General features: G+C 41.9%; 1 protein-coding gene and 1 long non-coding RNA gene across 4 annotated transcripts in view; one reads left to right on the top strand and one right to left on the bottom strand.

The window, feature by feature from the left end:
• LOC144762571 (uncharacterized) overlaps positions 1–4,561 on the top strand; it is a 222,491-nt gene extending 217,930 nt beyond the window's left edge. For both annotated transcript variants that reach the window (XR_013596108.1, XR_013596109.1), the window contains one exon: positions 4,047–4,561. This is a non-coding gene — a long non-coding RNA (uncharacterized LOC144762571). The remainder of the gene's footprint in view (positions 1–4,046) is intronic.
• The window catches only part of ROCK2 (Rho associated coiled-coil containing protein kinase 2), a 663,375-nt gene that overhangs the window by 635,825 nt on the left and 11,211 nt on the right, over positions 1–16,339 (bottom strand). The gene's annotated exons all lie outside the window — the stretch shown is intronic.

The raw sequence follows: 16,339 nt of genomic DNA, 5'->3' as shown, positions 1-16,339 counted from the left end.
CGTCTTGCTCACAAGCAAGCTGGGCTACCCTGTATGTCTAGATCAAAAAAAAAAAAAAAAAACTTACGTAGGCCATTCAGAACTCGACAGCCAGAATTACTCTCAACCTCCCACCCCACACTCACATCAGAACACCCCATACCTGAAGGAGCTTCACTGGCTCCAAATACACAAGTGAGTACAATTCAAACTCCTCACGCACACTTTCAAGGCACTATATCATACCTCAAGAACTTCACCTGCTTTCATAAACCTTCGCTCCTCTGGACTCCTACTTGCACAGATCCCAGGCATATGGAAAACCAGATCCAGAGGTCAAGTCTTCTCCTACATTGCTCCTAAAGTGTGGAACGACCTGCTACCAAAACATAAGAGCCTCCTGCTCCTCACCTCTTGAATTTCGCAAGAAGCTGAAGACCTGTCTTTATGAGTAGTTCCACTAGACTTACATCTGCTCAGCTCTAGGATGCCCTACCGGGCGATTGGGCGATACGGTGCTCTACAAATCTACATAACATTGCCAAAGTAAGGAATAGTCTGGAATCACAAACATATTGTTACTGCGCAGCCCAAATCCAAGATGGGCATCGGCCCACAGAACATCATATAGCAGTCACTGTATGGCCACCAGTATTTATGGTCTCAGGAACAGAAACGTAGACTTTGCAAGTGCAGTGGTGACAAGAGTGTCCAATATTACTCAATGATCAGATCACCTGTGGAGGGGGTCTTCTGATACACGGACAGAGTTTCCTGTGGCAGTCACTTCCATTGCGAGAGTCGCCTCTAAAACATGCACAAGAATGCACAGACACTACTGCACTAACTTCTTTCACGGAGTCGTGGGATCTAAAGAAGTGTAGGCTATTAGGTCGCAGAAGGAGATCGTGAAAGTGGGCTGATGGTGGTCCAAGTGTTTTCACTTAATTAATACCATTGGGATGTTCTACAATTGTTCATGTTTTAAGAGTGTTTTGTCCCATACTCAACCGGTCACCTTTATGCATTCCCAGGGGATTTATCCTTATATGTCCTAATTCCAAAGTGTTATGGATATACTATTCTAGGATGGAATGCGGTACAGGACGAGGCACGGTGCCATACTCAACAGAAAGTTTGGGTGCTCACCTAATTCTTTTAGGAGCAGCTATGTGCAGAGTGGAATGACTAGCTTAGTGTTTGTATATTAAAGTTTGGGTGTGGTCTGTGTCGAGCTAGGGTCTTTCGAGTGTACATTAGTGGGGAGATCACAGGTGAGCCAGATCTGTTTTTAGTAGCCGGATGGCTGGCCTACAATACTACTAACCGAGTAACCGAATAACAGTATGTATCTTCCATAATCTGACAACGCCCTGGAAGGTTCGTAAATCAAGCATGGCCAAGGGTCAATGCACTAATAATCGCTGCTTTACAATGGACTGTTTTGCATATAGCCAGCGTCTAACCCAGGGTGGTGTGGAGTGCAAAAAACGATGGATTTAGGCCCAGATCCTTGTACTGGGGTGAATGTATGACATTGTTCTAAATTCTGTCCATCAACTGTGTTTTTTGCAATTTTCACCCCGAGTGGGCTGGGTATGCTCAGACGTGAGTCCCAGGCTCTTCACACCACTGGAGTCAAGCTATCCAGGCTGATGAAGGCTGATAGCCAGAAACCGGTCCTTGGATGCTTGATTCCGGTCTGGGAAAGACATGGCTTGGTAGTTGGGACTGGACTGTTCCCATGAGGCACAGGGTCAGAGCTGATTTGCATATAGCCAGGGTGGTGTGGAGTGCAAAAAAACGATGGATTTAGGCCCAGATCCTTGTACTGGGGTGAATGTATGACATTGTTCTACATTCTGTCCATCAACTGTGATTTTTGCAAATTACAATGGACTAAGGCAGCCAGTCAAGGCGAATTGCTCTGCTGACCTTAATAGGAAGTTACATGGGGAAAGGGGCATGCAAGCACATTTTAAAGTGCATGTGAAGGTAGGGAAGACAGGTGATGAGGTCTGTGCAGCCATTAAATATGTGCTTCTGTGGTTTCTTATCCGAGGCCACACGGGGAAGGCATGTGCCAAGCGCATCAGTGTTTTGCCTACATCTGCGGCCAGAAGAGAGTGTAGATTTTCATTATTGACTACATGTCTCTTTAAAATGAATTAACGTTTGACATTGCAAGAAGGGCACCCTGGGAGCTTCCGCAGAGCATATCTTACCGCAGTTCAACCCCACTACCAAGCGGAAAGTGTGAGAGCAGCAGAGCACAGTAGTCCTCAGGGCTATTCATATTTAATCAACTACTTAATATGTTTCTTAATGTTGAAACACAAGTAAATATGTATCTATTTAACTGTCAATGGCAGGACCGAGTCTACTACACAGAGATCAAGGCCTTCATATTCTCAATAGCCACAATACTGGAAACTATGAAAGAAAAGATATTATTGTTTTAAATAGTGTTGCAGTTCTAAAATTCTTCATGGAGTCATTGTGTCCATAAATCCTCAAGAGAAGACAGATAAAGGCGTCCAGCTCCACTATGAGCTCGTAAACTCATTCCACTGATTCTGTATAATTCCTATTATCACTAGCAGTATGCAATCATTCTGCTGTGTATTGGCACAGACAATGCTATCTCCTGTCACACATAAGTGGGTGATGTTCAGAGACTACAATTCGGCCAGTGGTTGAAACACACACAGTAAGTCAGCACTACAACAAACTTCGAAGAAAGTCAGAAACTTAAACTACTTCCAAATAACGTAAATGCCTTTTTGTGTAGTACAAATCGGTAGGTTTATGCCCAACAGGCAAAAACCACAGTCCAAGAGGCCTCTCTCACAGCTGCGTATATCTAAAGTGGGTGCACTGCAACCTACAACATTGGCTCCATGATTTTAGTAAAGTACACACATAATTCAATGGAAACCCAATTAACTTTACAATTCAGCTGCACTGAATATGACAGAGTTATCCATGGTACTTTGAGAGTGGGTAAGTGCTGGTTCCCACCAGATGTTATAGATGACCACAAAAGACATGTTTGCATAAAAATTAGGTTAACTAGTGTCCTTTACATATTCAGAGGTTCACCTGAAAATCGTGCAGGGTAATTTACAAAGGACCAAAGCTGGGCAGCCAGGTACCACAGCATCTGCATTCTGAACATTACCCTGGGCAATTCCTTCATGATGAAGGCAGCATCCTCATTTCACTACATTAGAAGGGTATACCAGGCATGTATACATCAACGAGAAAATGTGCTTGCAGCAAATACTATAAAATGTGAGACTCATGCGTGAACCTCAGTAGCCTGACTCAATCATTCACTCATCAGAGGTCAAATGAGTACACCAGCCATCGGTTCATTGGGAACAGCGTAGAGCATTGGTACTCGCAAACATTTTCCAAGGGCCCACCTAGTCACTGGCGTAACGAAAAGTGAGGGGGCCTCCCTGCACAGTACTTAGGGGGCCCCCTCCAGGCTCAATCAGGAGCTCTCCGGCCAGACTGCAGGGCCGATGGGGCCCCTTGGAGCTAGGGCCCCCCCCGCACCGCGTGGGCTGCGGGGGCCTGTGTTACGCCCCTGCACCTAGTTTGGTCTGTGGTCTGACCAAGGTGTAAAGTGGACTTAGGGAAGCAAAGCATACACAAGGTGTGGACTGTGAGTTGGGGAGTTATTTTTAGGGTTTCTTTCCATGCTCCCATAAGCCCTTAGTATTGTCACTATCTGTGTCTCTTCCAGAGACTGTCGTATGTTGCATTCGAATTGCTATCCCTCTTCTGCATCCTGAAATCGCCAGGTTAGGAGAGTCAAGTGTGCAAAAGAAGTGACTTGTCCAAAATGAAATATTTGTTATTTGGGAAGAAAATGCATGCATTTTCAGATACCAGCAAATTCATTTTGCCGCTAAAATTGTGACATTTGTTATATTTTATACAACTGATATTTCAGGTATATCTCATGTTGAGCCACAGAGGCTTATTGCTTATCTTGGATCCTTTGTACCAGAGAGCACTTACTGATATAATTGTGTTGTCTTTTAACTTTTGTTCAGGTATTCTATCATCTATGTGGAAGAAGTTATAGTCAAGAGCAGCACTCTACCTTTGCTGAGTTACTCCCGATTGCTAGTAGACCGAAGGACATACGGGGACCGCTAACAACCTACCTACTGGCCCAAACTGGGAATGACGCTTGTGATGATACCGATGCCCAGATATGACATATATATCCCCCTAGGTGGGATCACGAATGGAAGACGTTCATTTACACGCACTAACGTAACCCTCATGCACTTGCTCTCCTGATAGACATAGATAAATGGTAATGGCCAAACCGGTATTTGTGCACCACTTCCGTATTCTCCTACCTCCTATTGTTAAGCAATGTATCACGACCTCCCGTAGATATGAGCTAGCCCTATGGACTCACCCTGATAGCCAATTATACTGCTAACCCTGTTGCTAAGTACGTTATAGATCTACTGTATATCCATTGTAATATGCTGTGAATGTTTTATGCTCTTGATGTTGCCCCGTCGACTGTACAGCCGTACTCTTGCATTGTAATATGTTGAAATGCCAATAAACAAAGTTTTCAAAAAAATCTATGTGGAAGAAGCTTTTTGAAATGATCATAAGTTGGAAACATGAAAGGAAGTGTATTGTAGAAGTGAACTGAGAAATTATAAACATTTTAATAGCAATATATGTGAAATTGCTTACCAAGATGATTAACAGCCAAAAATCAATAGCAAGATTTAGGGAACGGTGTTGAAAAATGCAGTTTTGCCACACTTCTTCTGTTTCTTTGGGACTTTTTGGCTGGCACGCAATCAAAGTATTGAAAAAATTCCTAACTGCACATTCATAACCTGGATTTTTAGTCAGTTTGTCTAGATACAATTCTGAAATAATGACCCTCCGGGGGAAGTCTGGCCCGCTTTTTCATGTTGGGGTAGGTTTTTATGCACTACTACATTTTAAGTTCAACAATCGCCACAGGTGTGCTCCTCTCTGATCCTTAAAACCTCTTTCCAGAGAGGACACAATTCTGACAAATGGCATTCCAGAGAAAGAAAGGGATCTGGGGTGCCTTCCAAGTCAAGTGGAGGTTCTAAACCTGGAAAGTCTTGAACTGAAATAGAATCTTTGTATATAAAAAGTTTGAGACTGATTCCTCGGAAGACTTTCCATCCCACTATTTCCCATGTGAGACAATGCATTTACCTAGTAGAAGTGTGAAGAACACAGAGTACATACAACAGCATTGTTGAGAAAGCTTCAGCGTGTATACAGACAAAGGCCTGAGCCTCACACACAACATGAAGTCCCTTTGTTCCTCTCACTTGAGACACGAGTCATACACAAATAGTCTCTCTTTGCTCCTGCAAAGGAACTGCAGCATATGTATGTTTCCCTATGCATAGCTGAGAGACTATCCCCACTTGCATCTAGGCTGGCCACTTAGATTGAAATTGGAACATCAACTCTTGTGCGTGTTACATCTACTGAATCCCACAATTTAATCTGGTCTCTCATAGCTTCATTGCTCGATCCTTGAGTGTTTGTTCTGTCTATGGAGGAATTTCTTGCTGCAGATTCGAAGTAGCCAATGTCATGGTTTTAACAATGGCCTTCTGCACTCAGTCACTGACACTGGACTCTGTGCTGCCAGAAGAGCCAGGGGTGGGGTGTCATCATTGACTCCTCACAGTCAAGCTCAACGGAAACGTCAGAGAGATATGCAGGGTCATGCTGTGTATATGCAATGCACAGCTTGTAATGAATGGCTTTACCGGAGATAGGTTGCAACACTGGCTATTAAGAAACACAACGATGCTAATCAGTTACTGGCCAGACTGCTGCTCCAGTGCTAGACATAAGTTAGGTCATGTACTAGTCACTGCAAGGACGAAACAATTGAAACACTGAGGATCCTGTATTTGTGATTACAGAGATGAGCTACGAAATGCAACATAAAAGAAGAGCGATGCTGGACATCCAAAAGAAATGCCAACTGCCGATGTACAAGCATCGGCACAACATCTCGCATGCCAAATGTTCACGCAAAGAGACGAACAAGTGCACACAACTGGAAGGCAGTTAGGAGGGCTGTGGGCAAAATTAGATGAGTGAAAAAGCAGGAATAAACAGAGGACACAAAAGCTGAAGGATGCAACTTGAGCAGTTACTTGTCGAATCAGCTTGGAAAGATTCTTATTTAATGCGTTTGGTGGTGGGCATCCTGGTTTAGCGCGGGAAGAACTGGCCTATATTGTGTGCCTCTGCTCCAATAAAAGTGGTAATACTAGGAAGCGGATGAGTAAACTGGGGGAAAATGCAATGTTGGAGGTACTGAAGAAGACAAGATGGAAGGAAGACGGTAAGATGCTATTGCAGGTGTAAACTGAGTGGTTGTTTTTATCTAATATTACGTATATTCCTTTTTCCATAAGAATATAGATATAGCAGCTGGTAAGAGGCTATAACGTGATGAGTTACAAAACAAAATCATTCATTAATGTTAGTCATTACAGTACCTGAATGAAAAGACTCCGTGCCCACTACACCGTTGCAGACAAGCTGTGTGCAGCTGGAGAAGCAGAACCAGGGCTCGACTTGTACAGCCAAGAAGATGGAACAGGGGGCAACATGTCAAGAATGAGTGAGCGCCTAGAGGGTGCTGCGCAGAGGACCTTTCCACGCCCCTCGACTGGGACAAAGGCTAGCACTGAACTGGAGAACGGGATTGGTAGATAAAAAATTGGATGGCTGCTAAGAAACTTGTTTTCATGACTTCTTAACATTGTATCACTGCTTAAGAAGTTCATTCGCTGCTCCATGCAAAGTTCACATTGTATCTGGTAGTGTGTCTGTGTCCACTTTACTTTTTTCGATAACGAAACTACGCTGGGAGCGACCAAAGTCTTTGTAGAAATTCTTCATTTTGTCAATCTTAACTTTTTTATGCATAAAATCACAAACGCACAAAGTGTTCACACACTGGAGTGCTCTTTTTTTAGTAAAGACTAATTTTACACCAAATGATACATTCCGATCAGAAACACTGATGAGATTTATCTTGTGCGCGCAAAACTACTTTTGTGGTAAAAAGATTTTAAATATAAATGACATTTTAGTCCTGGAATGCCTCAGGACTTTGTGAACTCCTCTCAGACCCCTTTCCCAAACCAGAAAAGGACAGAAATGTACTCCAGACATAGACAGAAGTAAATCGTATCTTTTCCAGAGTGAGAAGCGGAAGAGAACAGCCTCAAAACTGGTGAACATGGGAGATGGACATTCATCACAGATAAAAAATATTTTTGCTGTGAAGGAAACAGAAAAAAACAATCATTGCCAAAGCAAGTAGACCTGGATTTAACAAGTTGGTATGGTGGTTATTTTATTATTGCAAGAATATGCCCCAAAAGTAAACACAAAACAAGAAATGTATTACGTAAAAGTGGTCGTCTTATACTTGGAATAGAAAGGTAAAAAATATTCACTAATGCTGCGAAGAGCACGCACTGTCCTAGAGAGCTTCACACAATAGAATAGAATAGTGATTTGAAAAACAAGCAAATGGAAGAAGAAATGCCAGCCAATCAAAATGATGGTAAAGAGGCAATGCTCCATGGCAAGCACAAACTTGCACCAATAAGAAGTTGGAAAATTAGGGCAACAAAAGAAAGCCAACCAATTGGTGAGGAAAGGGTGGGCTCCAAGAACCTCTAAGTACTTAGTATCGAACCCATAATATGCCTTGCAACAGACACAGCATGTGCTGCCTTCTAGTCTCGACCTAAAAACGATCATAAGCAATATAAATAAAATAAAGTTCACATAACAAAAAAATAACATTTTTAGAAAGCACTGTTTGAATTTTGCAACTGAGGAGAAAGTAACTTATTTTAGGCGAAAGTGAACAATACGCAGTCTTTGTGGAGTTCGTTCAAGTTCAAACGAACTTTATTCGGCCAGTAAAAGCCATAAAAGTAAACAATTAAGATGCATTAAAACATTAAAATACGGTTTATACATTGAGAGAGAATACACTTGCCCATAACAGAGAACCTATCAAACACATATTACATGTGCCGCAAATAATTCAGAAGGATATCAAGTTATCGGGAGTGATTCGGTTAAGGTGGTCAGAGGCCAGAATCAAAAATCAAAGATTTTCAACAAAAGTTCTGCCTCTGACATCAAGGATCATACACTCTTATTTTGAAAACAGAAGTCCCTTTTATTGACTCTGCAAATCTTATTGCTTTTTTTACTTTCTTTATATACAGTTTTTCTTATAGGCTAGGTATTACTTTCTTTATATACAGTTTTTCTTATAGGCTACGTATGCTTACAATCTATACACAGAAATTCACTGACATTTCATGTCTCGATTTTTTGCACAAAAAATATATACACCGCATAACATTTACAAACAGCAAATAAGTGCAAATTTATACATATATTGAGATTACAAACAATGAAACGTGCTCTTACAAGCATAACCCTATATCAATTCCTCGGGTTAGCGTCCTACTCTTTTGCCAGAGTTACAATGTTTTTTTTCTTGGCGATTCCTAGTAGTTCGGTCCTGTTAGAGTTCAAAGTCTATTCCTAAACAATATCTGGGTGGGCTCGGAAAGTCGGGCTCCACTTGTTTATTTAAACATTGTCTTTCATGTATATTGTACTCTAATCCTCTATTAATAATGCCAAAGCGTTTCGACCTCTGTGATTATGGACCTCTTATTTTGTAGAAGGTCTTCCTCAGGGCACGATCTATATAACGTAGGACAAGTTACAATTTCAATTTGTGATTGAAAGGGGGTGTTCTTAGAGTGAGATGCTTTCTCTTATTCGGATCTGATCAGTGGGGTTCTGACCTACCACTTTGTTTCAATATGCTCGTTCTTCTTTTATGTGGAGGTTTGTGTTTCTGTGCAAAATCGGCACAGCCCCTTTTCCGCAGGTTCGTTTTCTTGCTTGCTCTTCGGACTGGCTCGTTTCTCCTCAATCAAATGCAGCTCTCTTGGCGTCTGACATCATCTCAGTGTGCAGCGCTGCCGCGATCGATTGAGGAGAAACGAGCCCGTCCGAAGAGCAAGCAAGAAAACGAACCTGCGGAAAAGGGGCTGTGCCGATTTTGTACAGAAACACAAACCTCCACATAAAAGAAGAACGAGGATATTGAAACAAAGTGGCAAGTCAGAACCCCACTGACCAGATCCAAATAAGAGAAAGCATCTCACTCTAAGAACACCCCCTTTCAATCACAAATTGAAATTGTAACTTGTCCTACGTTATATAAATCGTGCCTTGAAGAAGACCTTATACAAAATAAGAGGTCCATAATCAGAGAGGTCGAAACTCTTTGGCATTATTAATAGAGGTTAGAGTACAATATACACGAAAGACAATGTTTAAATAAACAAGTGGAGCCCGACTATCCGAGCCCACCCAGATATTGTTTAGGAATAGACTCTAAACTCTAACAGGACCGAACTACTAGGAATTGCCAAGAAAAAAAACATTGTAACTCTGGCAAAAGAGTAGGACGCTAACCCGAGGAATTGATATAGGGTTATGCTTGTAAGAGCACCTTTCATTGTTTGTGATCTCAATACATGTATAAATTTGCACTTATTTGTTGTTTGTAAATGTTATGCGGTGTATATATTTTTTGTGCAAAAAAAAAAAATCGAGACATGAAATGTCGGTGAATTTCTGTGTATAGATTGTAAGCATACCTAGCCTATAAGAAAAACTGTATATAAAGAAAGTAAAAAAGCAATAAGATTTGCAGAGTCAATAAAAGGGACTTCTGTTTTCAAAATAAGAGTGTATGATCCTTGGCTTCAGAGGCAAAACTCGCAAATAATTCAGATGACACATTTTAAAAAGTCAAACAGCACATATCAGTACATTGATAAAAATACGACAAAATAAGATGCATAAAAGTGAGTAGTTAGTTAAAAATCCTCTTAATTATACAAATAAAGTATGTTAAAAAAAGGCAAGTAATACCATTTCTATGTTTAAACTATGTTACATAGCTACTGCAAGGGCATCTTCTCCTTAAGTTTCGTGGCCCCTAGCAGAAAGCTTGAGACTCCAGAGCATACCACGGGGAGGGTAACATTTGTAAAAATAATAATGCAGGCCTAACTTGGACAAAGTTGGCCTCTCTCAATAGTGGCAGTATACATTTCTTATAAAATGGGGGCATAAAATTCACAAAAGAAAATAAAATGCAAAGTATTCTGTTCTGAAAAACAGTCATAGGGGTACGGCTTTAGGGTACCTGGCATTGGATTTCCATTAGGAAAGGCTAAAGTCCTGGATACATGATTCACCGGGAATCTTGTTAAGACAAAGCAATTTTGTACATTGGTAACTAATGACAGTCCATTCAAAGTGAAAGGAGCCAGAGGGTAAAATGGGCTGACCCCCTGCCACACGCTGTATGCTGTGGTGGGTGCAAGCAAAAGGAGAAAGGCGATTTAACAGACCAATGGATGAAGCCCACTGACTAACAATCCCTCTATGTATGAATATTTTGTATGATGAAAATAGGAAAATAGTAGTCAGTGAAAAGCCTAAAGCTGTTCCAAATGCCTGACCTAAAATAAAATTGCAATACAGTTACTCAGCAGATTTTGGTATGAGTAAACAGATTATTTTATTGGCAGAAATAAAATTCACAATACTTTCCAGGTGTGCGCGGGGAAAACATGCAAATGCTGCAGGTTTCTAAATGTACTTCTGGGGGAAAAGAATTTCTACACACATTGTATAGTCGTATAGTAGTAGATGCATATTTACGTATTTAAGAACTGAGCCATCAAAATATCTAGTGCTCAACCCTGGAGTATACTCCCCAAACACGGTGTTGAGAAACCTCTAATAACTGCACTGAAGCAATTGTTGAAACATGTAACTATAGCAAACAAAAATATAAAATGTGTCTACAATATATATGGAGCACAAACCACCAAATAAATGCACTACATTAAGCAATAATTATTGTACATGACAGCACAACTCAACTGGCTTTGATTGAAGGGTATATCTTAGTAAATTAACAATCTTTGCTGACCTAACTGGTGCATTCAAACACACCAGTGATGGAGTGAAGTAGCAGAATATTGGGATATTTCTGCCTTAAAAGGGGGAGTACCATCCTCCACTGCAGCCACCCACGTGTGACATGGTATAGACCTCCATCATGGGCAGCCGACTTCATTAATTACAGCAGACTGGGGTATATGTCATAGGGCCATTGAGCGCTACAAGTAGTCCACACACAGTGAAAACTCTGTGCACCAACAAAGGCAGCACAAGGGGCCATCAGTATTGGAGGGGACTAGGCCCCAAAACACTTTGCAAGAAAACACCACCCAATTAGCCAACAAGAAAAAGAGCCACCGCACCCAACCTGGGAAAAGTTCAAAAGAGAGCCTTAATTTTTGCTTGGTTCAATCGATTTCATGCAAAATGTTAAATACTTTCCAGAGCAATCGCCCAGCGCATAATTACATCTTGTAAAAGGGAGGACAAAGCTGCGTTTCACAGACATTTCTGACTCACAGGCACACATGATAGAGCAACCAAGTATTCAATTCAGACTTCTGTTTACACAACTGAACACTCATCTAAAGATTAATTCCAGAAAAAAATCTGCCAAAATAAACAGCCTTCTGACGCTTAACTAAGGCCTTGCTGTACAGAGGATTTCCTTTTAATGCTAGGACCAAATAAAAGGGTCTTACTCTCAGATGACACGCGCCTAAGAGAGGGGTGTGTGTGTGTGGCACAACATTCAAGTGAGCTCAACAAGCGCCAGGTAAGGGGCGGGACTTCAAACACTCGAAGCACAGCCCACAACACAAAGAGCCAGCCCCACATGCACAACATTTCAGGGGAAGGGGAAGGGGAATGGGAAGGAGGAAGGGAAGGGGAGGGGAGCAGCTGGTATCAGGGAAAATTGGTAGTGCAGCGCGGGGGGAGGGGACAAAAACAAGCACAAAATAATGGAATACAGCCGGGAAAGGGGGAGGGGGGTAATTACTAGTGGTTCAGACTTTTTCACGCATTCCCATGCATACCTTTTGTATTTATCAAACGTGAGTATAAACTGTGTCTGCTCAAACTAACAGAGCCTTATGAAAAGGAATATATTACACAACGCAACAAAAGCAAACAAAGTTACGCACACACAAGTGCCAACGAGACTGGATTGCATGCCTTCACCTACATTACGACACATTTGCAGAAGTACCTACACAGTACATATATACACGTTTTCCGACAGCTGCCCCAGGCGCACACACACAGGTTTATATTTTTAATAATTTAGATAGTGGAGACTTCATCCAGAAGGGTTTCAGAATGATTTGCAATGGTAAGTGTGAAAACACCAGGGACTTAAGTATTTTATTATACAAAAAAGTTGTCTCATAAGTAAAGTATCCACAAAAGCACAGATAAGACTACCCGAGCGTCACGAGTACACGCAACTATGGAGGAGAAGTTTACGAATCTACAAAGAGACTAGGGCACACCATGGGTTACCCACATATCATTGCGATCCCAAGTACAGCAAAGGAATAGCACACCTGCAGTTCGACAGCTCCTTAAAACAACAAGCACGGGAGGTATAATAGGCAGGAGTAAAACGTCGGAACAAGTGCTCTGACGGTAAGGGGAGGGTGGAGCCTTCACAGGATGACTACTGCTATTGCACAGGCAGTGGATCCCAGAATACCCTACACCTAATCCAGAGGCTGCTGTCATGCTGGTAATACCATTTGTTACCCAGAATTAGAGAAGCGCCGGGACTGGCCTGAGCGGGCCAGTTTTGCGCTCCCACGGGGACTGGGCGCATGTGAGTTTCCACCAGGCAACGCAGCTGGGTTGGAGCGATCTCAGTTTGCATGTCGGTTTGGTCGTCTAGCCAAACCGACATGCGCACTTGCAACAGTGCCCACTTCCTCCTCCCTGCTGCTGTCGTCCAGATGCCCTCGCCCCAAAGACTCAGAGCAGTGAGGAAAAATGATAATAAAACGGTTTTATCATCATTTCAGTTTACATCTACTGGAAGGGGGCGAAGCTCCTCCGCAGTTTGTGGAGTTAGGATAGTGGTAAGACGATTGTTATGGTATTCTTCTACATGTGTTAGTATGTGACGAAAAGTTAACTAAGGGAATGTATGTGGCGATGACTGCACAAGGATAAGAGAACAGAGAGTTTATTCTATGGGATACATGTTTAGGAGATGGCTGAAGTCACTCACCAAGATCTTGGAAATACTGGACTTTATTTTTATCCAGAAAACTTGTAAGAATGTTTAAGACCTGGTTGAGGGTCTGTTTTCTGAAAAAGCACTGTTGGTTCTAGCTATGTAAACAGGTATGCACCTTAGTTTCAAGAAAGATGATGGCAGAAGAAATCCAAGGCTGGGGTCAGGATGCTGCTGGGATAAAGCTGCAGACCGGGTTAGTGGGCACCCAGAGTAGAGCTCAAAGAATAAGTAAATGTTTCAAAGTATAGAGAATTTTCTGGTGGGGCAAGGTAATTGTTACTGTGTTGAAGATATGCTAGAGTGGAGGCAGGCGGGCTCTACATTTAGAGACTGAACATTTGGAGTTAATGAGGGACAAATACTTCTCTGGGAATGTCTCAAATGTGGGGGATCTGATATTAGTTGAAAGTGGTTAAGATGGGCATAGATGAGAATGGCATCAACAGTATGTACCATGAGAACGGGTTGGGGATGTGTGCATGTAAGCAAGGGAGTCATAGGAAAAAATTAACAGAAGGAAAAAAAGATTTGAGTCATATTCTCTAAGTTTTACGTCAGGACGGTCAAGTGGATCGAACACAACATCAAGATTATCAAAGAAGGAATTAATTGATTCATGCTGCATAATATATGTTCTGGATGCTTTAGGAACTGTGTTTGCTCAATTCATAAGCACCAGCAGTAACATATCAATGAAATTGTCCTAACAGCTGTTCTTGAGCTTGCTTTGAAGCCAGGAAAGCTGTGAAGCTGACTACGTGGTACTATATGAAGACCAGCCACCATGAAGATGAATTCCTCATAGTATTTCCTAGGCATAGCTATTCTAAAGAAGTCACGCATTTTCCCAGATGTTCAAGTCTCCATCATGGTCATTGAGGGTTGGAACACATTTATGACCTTTTCAACCACCAATCATATACATGATTAACAAGTCCTGGCAGCTACCACAAGTCTGAAAGGGAGGTGCTACTAGCGGGTTCGACGTCTTTAAAGATACATAAGCAACACAACTTTGAGATAGTCCTCCAAGTCGCATACCAATTCTTCCTTCAGTGAAGTGGGGATATAATATAAATGTAATCATTTTACAACAAGACAAACATTCGGAGCAGAAATGCAACTACAGCAGTAATTGAAGTCTCCATTGTGCATTAGAAGACCTCGTCCTCTGATGGATACAAATGCTTAATTTGAAACAAATCAATAAGTGCTTTTAAAAAGGTTGTGGGACTTCAAAGAAATTACAGATTGTGTTATAGTGAAAACTCAAGCCACTAGCAGCTGGAGGGTCTGAATAACGAGCCGAAAGAAAATACAGGGTTTTATTTTAAAACTTTGAACCAAAGATTAACCTGCATGGTGGCATGCCATGTTGAACTACAGACTGGCAGCACTACAGCCAGGTCTCTCAAAGGCAATCGATGAATAAAACTGCACAGTTTAAGGTCATGTATGTTACATTAGATTATCTAGTGACTGCAGAACGCAAGAGTTCCCTAGGAGAGCACAATGGTGCTACCCGAGAATCATCTTTTTCAGTTCTCAGTCCTCAACAAATAACAAGATGGACATCCCAATTACTCCAACACAGTAGAAGCCAGCTTAAAACACTGGTAATACCTGAAGAATACCCCACTCTGTGCTTTTCAAAGACTGTGCTTAGTTTGGTGTGGGATACTGGATACAAGCCTAAAGTCTGCTAGGGCCGCCAAACCATTTATTTATTTTTATCGGAAGTGATGACAGTAGCATGTTCACCTGTACAGTGAACGACCTCAAAAGACAAGCAAGCTTTGAAAGCTTGCGAGAACATATTTGTCAGTGGAAAAATAGCAAAACAGATAAAAGGTTTTTGGTGGCCATGGGTCCGTTTGGGTCCAGGGGTATTAACCATTTGTGACGAATGGTTGAAGGTTCTTCCATGAAAGGTGCTGAAATACAGAGGATTTCGATTAAGAGCCTAGAGCCTCCAAGTAACAGATGGTATAATACATGGATTAAAGGATCGCTTCAGTTGATAGAACAGGCCTTTTAAAATACAGAGCTCGTCACAAACTTTGAGAAGGAACAACATTTAAGACAAGTCACTATCAATGTTCAAATCATTAGGATTTTAAAAAGTTCGATTTCAACAAGTGGGCCTCAAGGGAGTGTGGAGGTCAATAATGTTCTTTTGGTTTTTCCTGAGCATACATATAATAATTATGTTAGAGGATGCACGAGTAGAATTGTGATACCCAAAGTAAGAATTCCTCTGTTTCCTCTTGTAACTACTCAAAGCTCCCTCTTGCTCTGAGGCTGGCAGGTTACCACTTTGATTGAACCTTGTGGGGATTGGAGGAGACCATGGATGCTTACTGATGCTCTGAAAATTAGTAAAGTAAGATAAGTCTTCAGGTAAGAAGCAAGCCAAGTTCTTTGGGGAACCAGGAAAAGCAGGGATGTATTCATTAAGGTTCAAAGTTTGCTTGAGAAGAGAAATCTAATGGTATAGGAGCATATAGACGTTAGTGTAAGGTGCTCTTTGGGTTTGCATTATTTTGTGTAGTTGAAATAAGCGAAGTGAGCACAAAATCAACTGACCAGACACCAGAGGAGGAGAAGGCTACCCTCTTCCAGTGGACAGAGAGGCCCATTAAAGAATATGTCAAAAGCAGCAACACGCATGCTAGCAGGTTCCCACCAGGCCCGATATAGAGCAATTAACATTCCTGCTACATATACTATGGGTAATCTATCTAGCAAGATCCCTCCAAGCATGTCATATATAGGACTTAACATTTCCCCACTAGGCTGAATGTGGGATAACATGCATCCCTGGGTGCCTGGCGGGAGTGTAGGCCAGGGAAAATCCTCACTACCCAGCTTTTTGGGCTGGTGGCACGGTCCACTGTGTCACTGGGGAAGGGACTAGGTTAGGGGCCACAGGGAGGGCTTAGTGGGACCTAGAACTGGGGCCCCCAGCATGCAGGACAGCCTCTTTTTTTGGAAATCCTGTACATTTGGAAGCTGTAGTCTTACTACAGTCCCCAA

This window comes from Lissotriton helveticus, chromosome 6 (genome assembly GCF_964261635.1).
Source record: "Lissotriton helveticus chromosome 6, aLisHel1.1, whole genome shotgun sequence".
NCBI classification, from domain to species: Eukaryota; Metazoa; Chordata; class Amphibia; order Caudata; family Salamandridae; genus Lissotriton; species Lissotriton helveticus.
Note: the sequence above shows the minus strand (reverse complement) of the source record. Positions and strands in the feature narration are given on the sequence as shown.